This window comes from Muscardinus avellanarius, assembly GCF_963383645.1.
Source record: "Muscardinus avellanarius genome assembly, chromosome: 11".
Classification (NCBI taxonomy): domain Eukaryota; kingdom Metazoa; phylum Chordata; class Mammalia; order Rodentia; family Gliridae; genus Muscardinus; species Muscardinus avellanarius.
This window is the reverse complement of record NC_137797.1, coordinates 32,654,231-32,671,617: the sequence shown is the minus strand read 5'-3', so window position 1 is coordinate 32,671,617 and position 17,387 is coordinate 32,654,231. Positions and strand designations below refer to the sequence as shown.

The window sequence follows — 17,387 nt, the reverse complement described above, 5'->3', positions numbered from 1 at the left end:
CAGAATGTCCCTTTATTTGTGTAAAGAGATCTAAAAACAATAGAATCCCCTTTCATTATAAGAAGAGATCAAAGACAAGGAAGGGTGCATGCATACACGTTAACATTGGTTCCTGGAAGCATACGGCCTCAAAAAAAGGAAACTGAGAAGGAACACTGGGCACACCAAATGAGGCCAACTTAAAGCTTTGAGTAAGTGTCTCTTCTCAGCAGGTTAGGGTCATAAGTGTACAGCAAAGTGATCTGTGTATATTTTAAAAGAATTTATTATTTATTTATTTATTTATTTAATTTATTGCAGTACTAGAAATGGAACCCAGGGGCATTCTACCTCTCAGGTACACCGCAGCCCTATTTTTTATTCTTTGTTTTGAAACAAGGGTTCACTGAGTTGCAGAGGACCTCACTAATTAGCTGAGGCCGTCCAGGAACCTGCCTCAGCCTCCCAAAATTGTGTGCCACCATTCCCTGCAGAATATATTGAAACTCTTAACTTTTTCACCTGAAATATGAGGTTAAAAATCACAAATGATGCCATAAGAAAGATCCTGCTAACACACCTTAATATCTTCCTTTAGTTTTATTTCATCTACAATACAGAGCCTTATCTTTAAGAGTAATTCTAAACATAGATTTGCATCTAAAAGTTTAGATATGAAATTTCTATGATTTTCACTTCTGTTAAGAACGAGATACATACATTATTCTATTATGAAACACTTCAGAAAGACTGCTTATCTATTCATTGGTATTTTGAGAGATAATGTTAGCATTCTATTCTATTTAGTTAAATCTATCCTCTTTACAAATGGATAGTGAAATTCTTATTCCAGAAATAGATTTATATAGCATACTTAAAATATCTCTCATTTTCAGTTATGTTATCCAGCTGAAACATCACTCAATTAAAAGAAACTGTATAGCTGGACTTGGTAGGGAGGCAATGACAGGAGTGACAGCAGGTTTGGGCCAGCCTTGGCAACTTAGTGGGTCCTCCACAACTTATTGAGACTTTGTTTCAAAATAAAAAATAAAATAAAAAATAAAATAGGGCTGGGGGTACAGGACAGAGATAGAATGCCCCTAAATCCAACCCCAATACCACAAAATAAAAAAGCCCAGTATTTGGTGAAAAATTCTCACCCCAAGCATATTGTAGTTTCTAAGAAGAAACAACAACAACAAACCATTTTACAGGAGTCCAGTGTCAACAGATTCAAGGTGAAGACTAGACACAAGATGTTCACTCAAGAGTCATTAAGAACCTCACAGGTGTAAGTAGGGCACTGTGCTAAGGGCCTGCTCTCAAGTTGAACATCTCATGGAAGTGTCAAACTTATAACATTTTTTAAAAGTGCTATGGGAATTTGAGAAAGCAGAGAACAGACATAAAAGTGGGTAGGACACATATGTACAAAGCAAGAAAAGACAGAATTGAAAAACTTGACCAGAAAGGAAGCAGGAGGAAAATTTTAATCAAAAGGTTCCAGACCACCAAAATCCTTTAAAACCAAGTAATTACAAAAGAAATAATCATAAATAGGGATAAACATATATAAATAAAGATGCATACTGGAGGATTATTTAAGAGGTAAACATTCAAAACCAAAACATTCAACAGCAAAGTAATTACCAAGGGATAAAATATTATACTCATTAAAATAATATTAATGAAAACAACTAAATACATGACAAAATGATACAAGTTTTCTTAAGACATACAGTCATATCTACATTACCTAGGATGCTAATGGGTATACAATTTTAAAAAGGCATTTTTAAAATACTTAACATTTAAATGTTAAAACTATTTTTCAAATGTAGGATTAAGAGTAATTTGTATCACTTTTATTTTTTAATATATATATATTTATTCTGCGGGCCTGGGGGTGGAACCCAGGAGCATTCGACCTCCAAGCTACACCTCCTGCCCTATTGTTTTATTCTTTATTTTGATTGTTTTATTCTTTATTTTGAAACCGGGTCTCACTGAGTTGCAGAGGGCCTCACTAAGTAGCTGAGGCTGTCTGTGAACCACGATCCTCCGGTCTCAGCCTCCAGAATGCTGGGATTACAAGCCTGCGCCACCACGCCCAGCTTGTATCACTTTTATAAGACAACATTATATTGTTGTATTTTTAATTTATAAAGTAAAAGTTACCATGTTAGAATTTTTGTTTAAAACCACTAATAATCCTTTCAATCTTTTTCTATAGAGAACATGTCTATAAATTCCACAGGATTCATTTATTTAAATGGGTTAATAACTGTAAATCGCTTAGAACAGTATCTGGCAAGTAGAAAGTAAAGAAATGTCCTTTTTTCCAGAAATTTTAATTCTCTTTATCTAGAAACCAAATATGGCAAATGATAATGATCATAATAAAGGAAGGTGAAATTTGAACCTGCAAAGTAGGGAAGAACTGGAGGGAGAAAAAAAGAAAGACGACCTTAAGTTGTCTGTATACATTTTTTTGCTAAACAAACTTCTAGTGAAGTCAATATTACTTATGCTTTTGTAAAAATGGACTACTTTATGCAAAGTAATACTGAGTTGTGCATCTAAGTGGCACAAGTCTACAAGTACAGGTATCAAATAGCAGGTGTTATCAAGGTTATCCAGACATTTAAATTTATTCCACACGTGTGTTCCCTTTTAGTTTCCTATTCTTTTTAGTTCAGTTTTAGTTCAGTTTAGACAAACAGCAACAGTCCTCTTAGATCTACTAACTCTCTCAACCAGGAACAGTACTTTTAAATCCTTTTCCTATTTAACACTTCTATCGTTTGGATATTAAATATTCCCAAAGACCATGTACTTGGTCACCAGCGTGTGGCACTATTGGAAGATGGTGGAACTTTTAGGAGGTGGGGGTCTAGTAAAAGGACGTTAGGTCTTTAGAGGTGTGCTCTAGAAGGGGAACAATGGAGCCCAGGGCCTCCTCCTATTTCCTAGCTGCCATGTAAGCAGCCCCTTCACCATACACTTCCCCTATGATGTGCCGCCTTGCCACAGGTCAAAAACAACAGGACCAAGCAACCATGGACTGAAAGCTCTGAATTTGTGAGCCAAAATAAACTATTCCCTTTAAGTTGACTAACTGAAGATATTCTCACAGCAATAGAAATCTGAATACCACCGTATATATCTCTACAAATAATGCTTACAGTGTTCCTGCCTGCTTTTCCAGTTTGAGGATTCAAATAATCTTTTATCACCATTCTTTTTCCCACTCTCAGTACATATACAAATGCTTCCCAAAGTTCTTTCATTTAGACTACATAAAAAAATTACAACTCAGTAAGAAACTATTCCTCACCAAATCGTCCATCAACAGATAAATGAATAAACAAATTGTGATATATCTATATTGTAAAATCCTTATCAACCATAAGAAGGAATGAACTAGTAATAGGGGCACCATGGATGAATCTCAAAATAATTTGGCTGAGTGACATGAAAGCCACACTACAAAAGTACGTATCTGTAAAATTCCATCAACACACAATTCTAGAAAATTCAAATTAATCTACAGTGACAGAAAGCAGATTAGCACCTACCTCAGGTAAAGAGGAGGCTGTGGGGGAAAGGTGATAAAGAGGCATGAGGAAATTATGCTTATTAACTTGACTATGGTAGTAATTTCATTGGAATATGCACACATCAAAACTCAAAATTTTCTCTGAGCGTGGTGGTTCACGGTTGTAATCCTAGCATTTGGGAGGCTGAAACGGGAGAATTGCAGTTCGCGTACAGCCTCAGCTACTTTGAAATTCAGTGAGACCCTGTTTCAAAATAAAGAATAAAAAATAGAGCTGGGGTGTAGTCCGAGGTTGGTTCCATTCCCAGTACAGGAAAAAAAAATAAACCCTCAAAATTTTCACTTTAAATCCATGACATTTATTATATGTTAGTTATATTTAATAAAGCTTTAACAATTTTTTTAAGTTACAAAAGAAAAGAATAGGACACAAATAAGCTAAGGATAAGTTCTAGACCTAAATGTTTATCTTTCTAACAATGGATTTCACCACAGGGTAAACTGGCTAGGGCTCTTTAAACTCTCAAGTTTCTGTTTGATGCTTTGGTTTTCAACTGTGTTCACTGCCGTGTTCAGCCTTCAGAAAAATAAGTTTCTAGCCTTCTATAGGGATAGAGGAAGGGGGGTCACAGTTCTATACAGAGCAGAGAAATTTTTGTGAATACTTAATTCTTAAGTTTTCAACCAGTCTTCCAGTTTAGCCTCAGTCACCTTTTCGTTAAAAGTACCTCATTTTCCCAACTCCTGAGTCTGGGGGAATTCTATAATGTAAACTGAGTAGCTACTGGACTTTTCCATTACTGGGTTAGAATTCAGCTTTTTGAAATCTACTAAGCCAGATCCTTCCAAAATTTTGACTTGTTTTCTCTTCTTCCTTGTGGACTTATGACTTTTTTTTCCCCACAAATAGGACTTTTTATTTCCGACTATTAAAAATCTGAACTTTAAACATATTCTTGGACTGGTGATTCATATCCATCAGCTTGTTCAACTTTAGCGCCTGTCTCATCCCCAGCTGCTTTCCCATAACGACCTTCACCATGAAAGCCAATGAGCTTTCCCAATTCAAACTTGGGCTTCTTCAGCATTTATACCATGAAGAAGATAAATAGACTGGCAAGCTTTTTCTATGTCCTTCCCAATGGTGTCTTGAATCAACGCATTGACCAATACTTTTAAATCATTTGTCTGCACCTCAAACATTATTTTCATCATCTTCTGGATTTGATGGACCTGTTAGTGTTGAGCATAAGAGATCTTCTGTATCTGATTGATTGTTGCATTTTTTTTAGTAAAACCAACACAAAACAGACAGATCAAATAACCACAGGCAGTCTTAACATTAATATGAGCTTCAATCATGGTCTGCCATTTTTTGACCATGGAACTCATTTTGTTGCATTTAAAATTTATGCCATGGAAATCAGTCAGGAGGGTTTTGCCCTGAACATTCTCAGTGAATAACTTCAATTTCCAAAATGCAACTTCATCATTCTATAGTTCACCAAGGCTCACTTCAAACACAGGACCCTTGTGGCCATCAGATAAAACTGTAGTGTTTGACTCCTCAAGACTAGTGTTTTCCAGTATTTCTTACATTGAACATAGCCAGTGCTTTCACATCATACCCATCTTTCCTAGAAAATGGATCAATCAGTTTCTTCTTGGCTCCCTTCTTGCCACCTTTGTAAGGCAGCTTGTATTCTTGCCAACCACCCTGGTGCTGCTTAGAGAGCCAAAACAAAAAAGCAACTTACGATTTTTTAAGGAATTCCCTTACTCTCATTTCAGTATTTATTTGGCAGGGGGCTGAGTTAAATGCCAGTTATATACTTCTACATTAACTGAAAAGTTTAGATAGCTTAGCTTTTCATTAAATACATTTCATTATCACAGATTAAAAAAAACTAAAATGCAGGCAGTTAAAAGATGAATTTAAAAGACAAATCTAAGTTACCAGAAAACTAAATGGTTGGAAAAATCGGAAGATATTCTGCTAAAGTAATGCAAAGGTTTTTGAAAGCTGAACTTAAAGAAAATAATAAAACACCTGACTTTGTACTTTGCACTACTGGGGGAGGTAACAAAGAAATCAAGATGATTTGTTTACTCAAGGCCACTAGGGTTTTCAATAATAAAGAATAAGACTTTAAATCTAGAGAGACCATAAGATACCAGAGAGTAAAAATTAAAACCCATTAGGTCCAGTCATACACAAGAGTATTACGAAAACACACAAGACACAAGTTCTAAGAAAGGTGGGCATTCCCAGCAAAAGGAATTCTTTAGCAACAGGACCAGAGGTGACAGAGAAATCGGGTAAGTTTCAGCATTCTATGTATTTTAAAACCATGTTGTTTAAACTCAAAGACAGGTTAGTGTAAACTCTACCTTAAATTCAGTTGTGTGTGGTGCAGGGGTCTGATTGATATTTGTTGTTCTGATACCAAACAAAGTTTGATGTTGGGAGACTCCTTTTCCTTGGCTTTGCCATCATTTTTCCCCACACCCCCACCCGCCTGACTGGCATTCTTTGTGTTCAGTTCTCTATTTACACTGGTGCCCTTTCACTCAATTGTGCCCCATCACCGTGTAGGTTGCCAGGATTATTCAAAGTAAAGTACCACAAGATCATGAGTTTCTTTTTAAACAAAAAAAGAGCAGAATTATAGCAAAGAAATGCAAAATTTCATATGACTCTAGGTATAAGCAAGGCAGCATGAAGGATATGCTGATTATCACGCATGTATATTCTAAAAAGATCAAGACTTACTGCTCTAACTCATTTTACTTTTGCTGGTTCCATTGATCTTTGTCCTTTTCTTTTTTTCATTAACAAAGCCACTTCTTTGCTTCTCTCTGATGCTGATGAACAATTCATTTTATGACTATTATCGCAAAGTTAAAACAGTAATAAGCCCTAAAACTCCTTCTGTAATATCCTATCAACAATTAGATCTGTAAAATATAAGTTGATTGAAAGAATACTCAATAATAGTACACCTGTGTTGTTTAATCTGTGATAATCACTGGGAAATGAATAATTTTGAGAGTAATTTTTATTTTCTTCAGGCATTTTAAATGTGATTATTTACATTCTAAACTTAATATAAATCATTGTTTGAAATTAATTTTCTGTGTGTTACATAAGCATTCAATAGAAATGATAAAGTTAGCCAGGCATGGTGGTGCTTGTTTGTAATCCCAGTACTTGGGAGGCGGAAATAGGAAGAGTGCAGGTTCAAGGCCAGCCTCAACAACTTAGTGAGACCCTGTTTCAAAACAAAAGAATAAAATAGGTCTGGAGGTGTGGCTTGGATTTAGAATGCTCCTGGGTTCCATCCCCAGTACCATAAAAAAAAAAAAGAAATGATAAAAGTCATAAAACAAATGCTTTCTTTCTTGATCAGGAAGGTGCTGCAAGAAATAACTACCATGCTCTAAACTTTATCATACACCTCAACTTCTTCCTAATGTCTACAGTAATTCTGCATGAGGTCATGATCTCAGTTCACAGAGAATAACCCTCTTGCAAAATCAAAATCTGAAACAGATTTCAAAGCAGCTCCAATTGTACTCCTATCAATAAGTAGCAATTATGAGAATATTATATTTAAAATTTCAAACCATAACATATGCTTTAATTAAGGAACTTTACATCATGCAATATAGGAATGGATTATAGATCCAATAAGTACATCTCAATAACATCAGCCCTGATGAAAGGGAAGATGGCACAGCCAAAGAAAAGTGAAATTAGTCATCTTAAATTATAAATCTTAGCTGGGCATGGTGGTGCACATATGCAATCCCAGCATTTGAGAGGTTGAAACAGGAGGACGAGAGAGGTTGAAACAGGAGGACGAGGACAGTAGGTTCAAGGCAAGCCTCAGCAATTTAAGCAAAATCCTCAGCAACTTAGTGACACCCTGTTTCAAAGTAAAAAAGGACTGGGAAGTAGAATAGCCAGGCTTGGTGGTGCATGCTAGTAATCCCAGTACTTGTGAAGCTGAGACAGGAGAATTGCAGGTTCAGGGCTAGCCTCAGAAACCTCAAGAGGCCCTCCACAACTCAGTAAGACTCAGTTACAAAATAAAACATAAAAATAGGACTGTGGGTGTAGCTTGAAGGTAAAATGCCCCTGAGTCCAATCCTCAGCACCCCATTACAAAAATGAAGAATGCCAGGTCCAATCCCAAGTAATAAATAACACACTTTATTTATGTACATATATCTTAATTGCTATTATAATGATTTATTACAATCGGAATAAAATCTAACAGAAAAATTAATTACTGCAGTGAAATTCAGAAACAAAAAAGCACTTCCTATATAGAAATTAAATTGTCCTAAGTAACGTTCTGTGAAATGTAGCCACCCTCCAGAAGTAAACTAGACTGCACTATGAACTCACCTGAGCAATGTTAAAATGCCAAAGGTAAAAGGGCTTTGGAGAAATGCTCCCAGAAAAATTTCCTCAACCTTTTATGCCTTAACAAAATATACATAACGCCTAGCTCCTAAATCAGTATGTGAAAATACCTATTGAACATTTGTTGAATAAAAGTCTATATATACTCAAGAACCCAGACAGATTTTTTTTTTTTGGGGGGGAGGGTGGTACTGGGGTTCCTGGGAACCCTTTTCCGGGCTACACTCCCAAACATATATATATAATTTTTTTTTTTTTTTTTTTTTGGAAACAGGGTCTCTTAAGCCAGAGTGGCTGACTTCAAACCTCCGCAATCCTCCTGTCTCTGCCTCCCAAGCGCAGGGATTACAATCGTGCGCCACCACGCCCAGCAAAAACCCATATTTTAACTCCTTTATATTACTTCCAAACACAAAGGATGTGTAACAGATGAGAAGTATACAACCTAAGTACAAATGTAAAGGAATCCAGGTAAGAAAATCAGTAAGGGGTGACTGACAGAGATGCTGAGTTTTGAAGGATGGCATTTAGATCAGAAGACTGAGTTCTATAGGGTAGAGGAAAACATACATAAAATAATTGCAAAGGAGACAAGGAGACTGCCAGCCTATCCCCCGTCACACAGCAGGCAGTAAGCGGCACTGCAGTATGCAACACAACCCTCAACTCCAGGATACACAAATGATTTTGTGAATAGCATTCCCTGGAAGTGTGCAAAGCTGTGAACCTGGTTAGGCAGTATATTGAAATTGACAGGTGGGAAGCTCCACTAAAAGGTGGTCTGTGAAATAGTGGAATGAAACACTGAACACATTTGGATATATTCAGTCCATACTAACATACTAAGGTATTGGAGACATTCCAAATGGGAAAAATGCATAAACCAGCATCTCCTACACTTCAGTTTTGCTATTCCCCCTCACAAACCCCAATTAATACTTCTTGGAACCAGTTGTTTTAAAACACATTTTAACAAATACTATACTACTTTATAGGAGGCCGTGAGAGCCAAGTTGTATCTTGATAAAGAGAAAAACAAGAAGCCATTAGAAGATTTAGTAAAGAAATGACAGCAGGTAGGCTATTTTTAAAAAGTGACAAAAAATTCTGGCACAAATATGAAAGGTAGATTAACATGGAAGATCTAACAATTTTGAGAGGACAAGACTGTTTTTAAAAGTTCACCTGGAAGAGAACTCTCTGAGTTAAGAAAATGAATAGACCCTTGTTGCTAATAGTAAAACAATAATTATTATTATTGGTGTTACTGGAGGTGGAACCCAGAGACTTTCTACCTCCGGGCTATACTCCCAGACCTATTTTATATTGTATTTGGAAACAGGGTCTCACTAAATTGCTGAGAGCCTAAGTAGCTGAGGCAGGCTTCAAACCTTTGCAATCCTCCTGTCTCAGCCTCCCAAGCATGGGGATTACATGCGTGTGCCACCATACCAGGCGTAAAATTATTTTAGAAGCATCTTTTAAGCTAAGCAGTCAAAAATTAAAATCTACTTTTCAGAAAATGCAAGTTTTACTCCTAAATGTATCAGGTCTGTAGAGTAGTCATACCAGTTTATAGTTAAGCAGTGTAATCTCAGATTTCACAGTATAAGCAAGCATTCCGTCCATTCAAAACTATTCTTTCCCCTAGAGGCTCACCCAGGTGAATACAAAAAGCAGGTATTCTTGATGTTAAGAAAGCATACTATACTGTACTTAAAAATATCCAGTAATATTCTTACCAAAGAAGTAACTAAAAACACCAAAAACTATAATAATTGATATTGCCCTAGGACATTTTTAAGAAAATATAGGAGAAAAGTTTGTCCATGGTGTCTCTGCCAAAAAAATCTTTATATTTAGGTTTCTACAATCATTAGTAAATTATAACCCATGACTCATAACTATTCCCTAAAATGTAACCAACAAGCCTAAGTTTTTGGAAAAAGCAAAAACAGGTTTCGTGCAGTCTTGAGATGGGACCTGCTTTAAAATTAAGTTTATTTAATAATGTATATTAAGCGCAGGACCAGGCTATTTACTGTATTCTTATATATGGAGCAAAAACAACTGCATTTTAAATAGAAAAATTATAAAGACAATTAATTCATGTGTAACATACAGTATTAGCTAAAAGTAGTTTCAAAGTCAGATCAAAAGGACCTTCCAGGGAATTGATAAACTACCCTATTATTTACCACTTAAGAGTACTAACCTTTGTTTCCCTGCGCAAAATTATTACATTACAAATTAGTTTGATATCACTAATATTTGTAAAAGATCACTAGGTACTAACCTGCTGATTTTGAAGGAATAACTGCTTATTAACCAAAATTAAAAAGGTTATTTATTCACCAATTTATGTCTGTTTAAAGGATTTCCTAACAAAAAATAAAAACTAAAGTTCTTAGAGTACACAGTACTCTAATGATACAACATGCATTGTTTTTTATGAAAATGAGTCTCCATGTTCAAATAATTCGGAAATGGCAGACATTAAGACATGAAAATAAAAAAGAACATTCTCTTAAGAGTTCACAGTGCTTAAATGCTTCCAATTAATTGCTTTTACAATTGTCACAAAAGCCACCCAAATCAAAAAATTAAACTTTGCTTCAACAGTCAAAACTATTTCAAAGCACAGATTCTCCTATGTTCAAAATCAATTAAGTCAATGATGTCCTCTGGCTTAATAAGGACATCACTGAAATATAATTTTAACTTACTTAATGTCAGTGTTTCTCAAAATGCAGACTGGGCCCCACCCCAAATCTGCTGAATCAGAACTGCCGGGCAATGCCAAGGAATCTGCCTGTTCAGTAACTCTCCCAGGTGATTCCCATGCCACTAATGCTAACCACTACCTTCCTTGTTAGATTTATAAGGTTTTAGATTTCAGGAACTAAAATCTCATGAGACCTTTTAAAACTTCTAAATTTCATTACATAAATTAATATTTCAAAAATATTTAGGTAATAAACATGTGGCAGAAAAATAAGTGTTATAAAAATTATAGCAAGAATTAAAAGAAACAAAGTACAGCATATTTTATAACTCAAGATTTAAGACATCCCTAGTTATTTCTAATAATAAGTTTTTTAAAACAAAATTTTGAACTTTAAAACCATATTAAAAATACAGTACTTCAAGCCAGGTGTGGTGGCACATACTTGTAATCCCAGCATTTGGGAGGCTGTGACAGGAGGATTGCAAATTCACAGCCAGCCTCAGCTACTCAGGCCCTCTGCAATTTAGTGAGACCCTGTTTCAAAATAAGTAATAAAAAATAGGGCTGGGGATGCAGCTCAAAGGTAGACTACCTCTAAGTTTCAACCCCAGTACCACACACACAAAAAAGTACTTCAAAGATTCAAATTCTGCCGGGCGTGGTGGCACACTCTTGTAATCCCAGCATTGATTCAGGAGGCTGAGACTGGAGAATCCCAGTTCACAGACAGCCTCAGCTACTTAGTGAGGCCCTCTGCAACTCAGTGAGACCCGGTTTCAAAATAAAGAATAAAAATATAGGGCAGGGGGTGTAGCTAGGCGGTTGAATGGCCCTGGGTTCCATTCCCAGACCCGCAAAAAAAAAAAAAAAAAAAAAAAGATTCAAATCCAGCTGGGCGTGGTGGCACAAGCTTGTAATCCCCCTGCTTGGGAGGTGGAGACAGGAGCATTGCGCAGGTTTGAAGCCAGCCGTTCTGGCTTAAGTAGAGACCCTGTTTCCAAAAAAAAAAAAAAAAAAAAAAATATATATATATATATATATATATATATATATATATATAATAGGTCTGGGAGTGTAGCCCGGAGGTAGAAGGGCTTCCAGGAACCCCAGTACCACCAAAAAAAAAAAAAAAAGATTCAAATTCATCTCAGCTGTTAATCATGTTAAATCATGGTATAAACTATTTACATCACACCAAATATAAGCAATGATTAAATTATAAAGCCCCCAAAAACCTATTGATATTCCATTATTAAATTTATTCTGATTAGAAGCTAATATTTCATAAAATAACTAACTTTCATAAATGTATAACTTTCAAAATATACATAAACATGTATAGTGGGAAGAGCAATGAGTAAAACTAAAAGCCACCTAAAGTCAATTTCTGGCTAATCTAGCTGCTAGCTATATGACCTTAAGGCAGAGACAAACCATTTTACCAACCAGGAAAGAAAAAGTAAAACTGTTTATCTTACTTTTTCTCCACAGGATTATTTATTGTGAGAATCAACTGTGGTTGTATGTAAATAGATTCTGAAAAACTATAAAGCACTTCATAAATCATTATTACAAAGCATTAAGACAGCAAAATTTGATAGATGCTATCTTTAGGTACCTGCTATAAAAGACACTCAGAAAAATTAAAATGTACATACCACATGAACATAAAAACTGATCTTTCAGATTCAATTAAATATTAAACATTACTGATTAGTCTGCAAGTTACAAATGTAAAACAAGAATTTGATGTGGTTACCTGTCCAAATGCTCTCATTTATAATAGATCTACTACTTTTCTTTTCTTTTCTTTTTTGCAATACTAGAGATGGAACCCAGGGGCATTCTACCTCTAAGCTATACCCCCAGCCCTAGTTTTTATTCTTTTTTTGAAAGAGGGTCTCACTGTGTTGCAAAGGGCCTAAGTAGCAGGGGATATCCACAAACCTGGATCCTCCTGTCTCCGCCTCCCAAATGCTAGAATTACAAACATGCGCCACCATGCCTGGCAGATTTACTTCTTATATGAACATTTAAGTGAAATTATACAAGAAATCAGTTTATATTTGTCAAAATTGTTAATTCTGCTATTCCTTCACATACGTCTCTCAATTTTTTGTGTATATACATATATACATATATTTTTTTTCTTTTTCTTTTTTTTTTTTTTTGGTGGTACTGGGGATGGAACCCAGAGGCTTTCTACTTCCGAGCTATACTCCCAGACCCATTTTATATTTTATTTGGAAACAGGGTCTCACTAAGTTGCTGAGAGCCTCACTAAGTAGCTGAGGCTGGCTTTGAACCTGCGCGATCCTCCTGTCTCAGCCTCCCAGGCGTGGGGATTACAAGCATGCACCACCACGCCCAGCTTATACATATATATTTTAAATTTGTGCATTATAGTCTCACATCATAATGTACATCATATTGACAATGGCATTAATTCACACAGTACTTGACAATTTCTATAATAAAATATTTTTGCTTTTTTTGCGGTAATGGGAATTGAGCCCAGGGACATTCTACCTCTGAGCTATACCCCCAGCCCTATTTTTTATTCTTTATTTTCAAACAGGGTCTCACTAAGTTCTGTAGGCCCTAAGTTGCAAGGGCCTCGCTAAGTAGCCAAGGCTGGTTGTGATCCTCCTGTCTCAGCCTCCCAAGTACTGGGATCACAAGTGTGCGCCACCATGCTTGGCTTTATAATAAAAGATTTTAATCAGACAAGTGTATGTACTGTGTATAGGTAACATTTCTTTAAAAAAAAAACTTTAAGATAATTTATTTTTGAAAATTATTCCTATAATTACAGTACTTTCCTTATGTTGCCTCAGATTCTATAAATGCCCAAATAAGCTATTATTAGTACCTGCCTACCAAGACAGGTACTTTACAACTGATTTAGAAAACATTCTTACCCAATATGCAAAAATTTAAACCATGACTTTCTGCTTCCCAAGATTTTGATTCCTTTTATTGCTTTTCCTTGTTAATTATAAAATCCCAGAATTAAACAGTAAAAATGTCAGTTCTGTCTATACATGTAAAATAGAAGAAAAACGGTAAATACTCTTCTTTGTTGTTGTTCAATATTACAAAAATTTAAATGGCCAATCTGTTTTTTGGTACTAGAGTTTAAACTCAGGGGCATTCTACCTCCAAGTTATACCACCAAACCTGTTTTATTTTTTATTTTGAAACAAGAGTCTTGCTAGGTTGCTGAAAGTCTTGCTAAGTTGCTAAAGCTGTCCTTGAACGTACAATCCTTGTGTCTCAGCTTCCCAAGTACTGGGATTACAAAGCAGTTATGCACGACTATTCATTTCACATAAAAGATTGTTTTATCCAAAAGTGAAGTTGACATGTTTGTCAAACAGAGGAAACTAGTAAACTTTACTCCCGAATAAAACACTAAGTATATAAAATAATGTATAATTACTCTGTAAGCATCAATCTAGTAACTTATCCTTTAACCTGAGGCTATATTCCAAAGCTTTAAAGAGATCATGCTGCACTAAAGCATAAGGCATCTTTCATCTCAAACAGATTTTTTGGTTTAATTTTAGTTTAATGAAGACTTATCTACAGCTCAATAGTGCTTTACATAAGTCTATGAAGAAATCACAAGTGTTGAATTAAAATGTGAAGGCAGATTAGAACAGCAATACCTTACAGTTTGCAATTAAAACTGCATTTGGTAACATACACATTATCCATTATTTGAGAGAGAAATCTTTTTTTTTTCTCTCACGTTACATATATCTCTAGTCTAATAATCAAAATGTACCTAAAAAGACAGTGTACCTTGCATTTTCTATTTGGGAAGGAGGGAGAGGGAAGAAGCAAGTAGGCAGGAAAATCTCACCAATTCAGCAGTCAAGATATGTGTTTTCTAAGGATGAAAAACTCCATTTATTTTATGAGATAAATTAAAAAGGAACCACATATAGAAATCATTTTTATCAACATGGTCTTTATTAAACTTTGAATATGAGTTCTTCTGCTGGAAGTGCTCATTTGCATTATTTTAAAACAAATAATTGTAAAACTCTAAGTAAAACCATAAAGGCAAGTAGTTGGAAAATGACAAAAAAAATTACGATACCTTATTCAAACAAGGTTAACAATTTTTATTGATTTTGAGCGTTTATTTCAGAACCTGTTAATAGCTCAACAGCTAAAAAAAAAAAAAGCTGTAAAACCACTATCATGTTGGTGGTATAATGGCTAGTTTTAAACATCTATTTACAATGCAGCTACTATGTTCCTCACTTAAGTAGCTTTATACTATCAATATCCCTATTAAAAAATAAACACAAATTAAAAGTAGTATCCGACCTCATTTTAGAATGCTACATTAGACCCCAAGCTTCAGATTAAAAAAAAAAAAAAACACCATAAATTTCTATACAATTGCAGACATTCCTCCCAAAGGAGTAAGAAACTACAGAATACAGAAAAATAAAGATGTTTCTCCCTCATAGCGTCTAAATGGGGATGCCAATGATGATAACTGCGACAGAAATCAAAAAGGAATACTCTGAATTTTCACCACTTGAATAAAAGAAAATCACGAAATTTTAAATTAAAGGTGGCGCTCTGTCCTCAACTCACCCGAATGTGACTCACTTTTGCAGACTATATGGTAGGAAATAACAGTTACTTTTCAAAGATCTTTGCAGTTACACCCAAGCCAAAATCAGGACAGAGATCCACCCTTAATTACAGCAATTTAACTGTCTTACCCAAAGCAAGGTAGAAACTAAACCATCCCCCTGAAACCATGGCTTAAAAATCCCATTTTACATACTAGCTTTCAAAAGCTCCCAAAAAAGAAAATCTACTTCAAATATAAACTTACTGGGGGGGGGGGGGAGGAAAAGGGGAAGGGAACCCAAATTAAGCATACAAGTACAAAGAGCAGATTCGCTTCCAATCCCTCTAATTCCCCCAATCCGCCCCAGCCACGCACAAGGATAGGGAGTCTCCCTTGGGAAGGCTGGTGGCAGGGCGAGAGAAGGCCCTGCATTCACTCACGTGGGCTACCATCCAAAAGGGATGCCCGATGAGAGAGCTTCATACAAACTAGGCCCTTACAAGTAGTTCTTATTATAAAATACACCCACGCTGAACAAGAGCCTTATTTGAAAGTAAGACTGTCCTCAGGTGGGGGAGGTTAAACACAACAAAGGCTTCCATGTTGAAAGGCAGACAGCCCAGACATATGCACATAGCCACACACGTATGAAGAAATCCATATAACTAATTTATCAGGGATAGCAATCGATACGAACAGGAGCCATTAGATTATTAATAAACCCAGAAAAGTAGCGTGCCTGGCAGCCAAAGGAAACTGCCTGCAGCGCTCTAACCTAGGGGAAAGGTAAAAATCAGCCTGCCTAGGAGGGTCGAGCCCTCTGCGTTTCTGCAGACCCGTTCAGCCCACCCTAAACACCTCCTGCCCGCCCCGCAGCGACAAGCACAGCCACCAGGCACCGGTGAGAGCGCTCGGAAGGCTGCGAGTCCCGCAGAAAACTGGTGAATGAAATGCGCACCCAGACCAACCTGGTTGGTGACCACTGCGCAGACCCAGGGGTCGCTACCTAGCTTAGCACAGGATTCTCCTGCAGGATAGAATAAAAGGAACACCCACCCCAACCCCGCGAGTGGGCTGCCGTCCTCTTTCTTCCTGACCCTTTCCAAAGGGGAAAGGCGCACATTTTTTTCCTCTCTTAAACTAAGTCCATAAACATGCATTCGAAGCAACCCTGAACATCCTGGGGGGCCAGACGGAAGACGTGGGAGAAAGGCGAGGCTGCTCTCCAACTCCCCAAGAGTCACCGTCCTGTCTGACACGCATCCATCAGCCACCCCGGCTGGAACCGGCGCGCGGCCCTCGCTCCCCGCCCGCAGCGCGTCTGGGGGCCGAAGCCGGGGATTAAAGGGGTGACCCTCCCGGGGTGCAGGGAGAGGGAGCGCCGGGCGCCGCTGCCCTCAAGGTCACCACGCGCCGGGGGCGGGGGCGACCGGTGGCGGGATGGGTTCTGGTGCGGACCAGACAGCTCCATAAAGTCCAGAACCACGGGTGTAGACAAGCCACCCCGAGCCTCGACCCTCCCTCGGGTCCGGGTCGGCGAGTCCGGCTGGACCCGGCGCAGAGGCGCAGGGCGGGGAACCCGCTCACCTTTCCGATCCCCTGGCCCGAGACAACCTGGGGGGCCCCAGCCCTCCCCGGCCAACTTCTCCCGCCCGCGCCGCCCTCCGCCGAGCGCCCAGCTGTCAGGACCCCGCCGCGACCTCCGCGACCGCCCGGCGCCCCCGCAGGTGACCGCCCAGCCCGGGCGGGCGGCGGCCGCCACTCACCTCGCGCGGCGGCAGCGGGAACCATTTTCCGAGGGGGGGAAGGAAAGGAAGGCTGCAGGAGGGTCGGGGGGCGGCGCAGGGCCGACGGCTCGGGCTCCGCGCGTCCCCAGCGGCTGGCGGGTCGGGGCGCCACGCGGAGGTGCGCTGCACCTCGGGGATGGGCGGCCGCGGAGCCCAGAGGCTCGGCGTCCACCAGCCGGGCTCCCTACTCACGCTGCACTGCGAGGAGGCGGCGGCGGCGGCGGCGGAGGAGGAGGCGGCGCCCGGCCGGCCCCCGCCCCGAGCCCGGCCGCCGCCGAGTGGCCGCCCGCGGCCCCGCA

The 17,387-nt window shown here is 38.3% G+C and overlaps 1 pseudogene across 1 annotated transcript; it reads right to left on the bottom strand.

Moving 5' to 3' along the window:
• Positions 1-4,485: 4,485 nt before the first annotated feature.
• On the bottom strand, positions 4,486-17,092 carry LOC308269449 (small ribosomal subunit protein eS1-like; annotated as a pseudogene). Its single transcript has 3 exons — positions 16,889-17,092; positions 16,546-16,748; positions 4,486-5,267 (listed from the first exon to the last, which is right to left on the bottom strand). The product of its transcript is annotated as a small ribosomal subunit protein eS1-like (transcript).
• Positions 17,093-17,387: the final 295 nt, after the last annotated feature.